A 2,188-nucleotide genomic window follows, 5' to 3' on the forward strand; every position below is an offset into this window, starting at 1 on the left:
GGGGAGGGCTATGGTGGGCGGGGCCTGGGTGGGAGATGGAGATGGGGCAAGGACAGCTGGGAGGAAGAATGAGGGGACTGTGCTGGTCTGGTCTCCTCCAGCGCAGGTAGCAGAGACCCAACCAGAACCGGTGAAAAGGGGACGTTACTGGCTCTCACTCTGGGAAGAACACGGTGGACGGGAGACTCGAACAAAGTTGTTGGGCTGCCCTTCTCTCCACTCCGCCTCCCTGTTAGCGCATTCTCTTCCACTCCAGACAGCCTTTCCCCACGCTCAGGGCAGGAGGTCGGCCTGGCCAAAGGCAGCTTGGGGTCCCATCCTTTCAGCTCCACTGAGAACCTGTTTCTTCCAGCAGCCACATGTAAGCCCCAGGGAAGGAGAGCTGGCTGGGGTCGCCTGCCCACCCACGGCCGATCGCTGTGGCCAGGGGGATGGATGCTCTGACGGTTAGGCCTGGGTCCCTTGTCCAGCCTGGGGCCAAGGATTGGGGTCCTGGGATTGTGCCCCCCACAGGGAGGAAGGGAAAAGAGGTTCCCCCAAGGAAGGAAGCATTTTTCTGTTACCTGGAGACCAGGGGCAGGGTCTCTGGGTGGACAGCAGCAATCAATAAAGTCTGCAGACATGGAGGGGGGGAGTGGGCATATGGGGGGATGGGAGACAGTGACTGGGGATGGGGGTGGGGGGCCTAATGTGGGGAGAGACTGAGATATAACCTCTCTATGCCTCTCCTCCAGCAGTGAGCACACTCCAAATGCACCCCTCAGCCCCCCTTTTCTGTCTCTGGGCTCCTACTGTCTTATTTAATTGTTAGGAAAAGATGCATCAAACCAATACCTATGAGAGCGGATGGGCTGAGAAATGCCAGGCTCCTCTTCCTAAAACACTTTGCCACTTCCTCTCAGAAGCCCTCCTTGATTTCTCCCCAGTCTGGCAGAGCTGGTGGCTCCCTCCTCTGGTCCCTGTGTTCCTCTATTGGCTTCTATCTGGGCACAGCTCACCCTGTGCTCCAGCGAGGGACCCACATACCAGTGTCCCTTTAGGCTGTGAGCCTATTGAAGGCCGTCACTACCCTCTCTTAGCACCCGTCCCCCAAGTCTTGGTCTTGCCAACTCTTGGGTGTCTGCCTGTGTCTCTGTATATGTTTCCGTGTGAAGGTATGTTTGTGTATGTGTCTGTGGTTATGGATGCTATGTCTATGCATATATGTTCACCTGTCTGTGTATAAGACTGTGGATGTGTGTCTGTGTGGAGATTTTATAGGGGATTTTTTTGTGTCTGCCTCAGTGAAACTGTGTATATAGGATGGTCTGGGGGCCACTCCCTCTGGGGCTTGGTAACACACAAATACACACACAGACCCACACAGAAGTATAGATACAAGCAAACTTACACACCCAGTTGAACAAATACATAGACACAAACATACAGAAACAGACACACTAGTTACACACACACACACACACACACACACACACACACACGCCTGTTTGGAGACCTGTGGCCCCTCCCTAGGGCTGGCCCTTCCTGGGGCTGCCCGGCTGCCCTCAGCTGCCCTCGGAAGGAAGGCTGGGAGCCCTGTCTGGGGCAAGCTGGCTGGAACGGATTCCCGGGGCTTCCCCTCTGCAGACCGGAGTGTTTTCTGTGCCCGTGCAGTGCAGGAAGCCAGCCCCGCCCTGTGCCTTCCATTCCCGCTCATGTGGCCACACCTCTGACAGCAGGACAGCGGGCCCACCCTGCAGGGTCATAGCTGTTTTTATGAAGAGAGGCAGTGGGGCCTTGGAAGAGGAATTCTCACCCTTTCCTTTCAGACCACACACCTCGAGCACCACAGCCTCTTATTACAGCATCTGAGAACCACCTTGACGGCATCTACCTTATTCTATCTGAAGGTGCAGGGTCCTAAGTCAGGCTGCAGGGCACACCCACGGGGTGGAGGGAGGCCCATTGTTCAGTAGCTGGGCCCTGATTTACTACTAAAGGTGTATTCCCTGCTGCATTCCCAGTCTTGGCACAGTGCCTGGCACATAGTAGGTGCTCAGTAAACGTCTGTGGAATGAATCAGAAGGAGGCCATTATTAGCTCATCTTACAGACGTGGACACGGAGGTTCAGAGAGCAATTTGCTCAGACTGCACAGCAACCGAGAGGCAGAGACAAGAATTTGATCTCAGGAGCATCAGCTTATCAAA

Source organism: Myotis lucifugus, unplaced genomic scaffold, assembly GCF_000147115.1.
Source record: "Myotis lucifugus unplaced genomic scaffold, Myoluc2.0 scaffold_438, whole genome shotgun sequence".
Taxonomy (NCBI): domain Eukaryota; kingdom Metazoa; phylum Chordata; class Mammalia; order Chiroptera; family Vespertilionidae; genus Myotis; species Myotis lucifugus.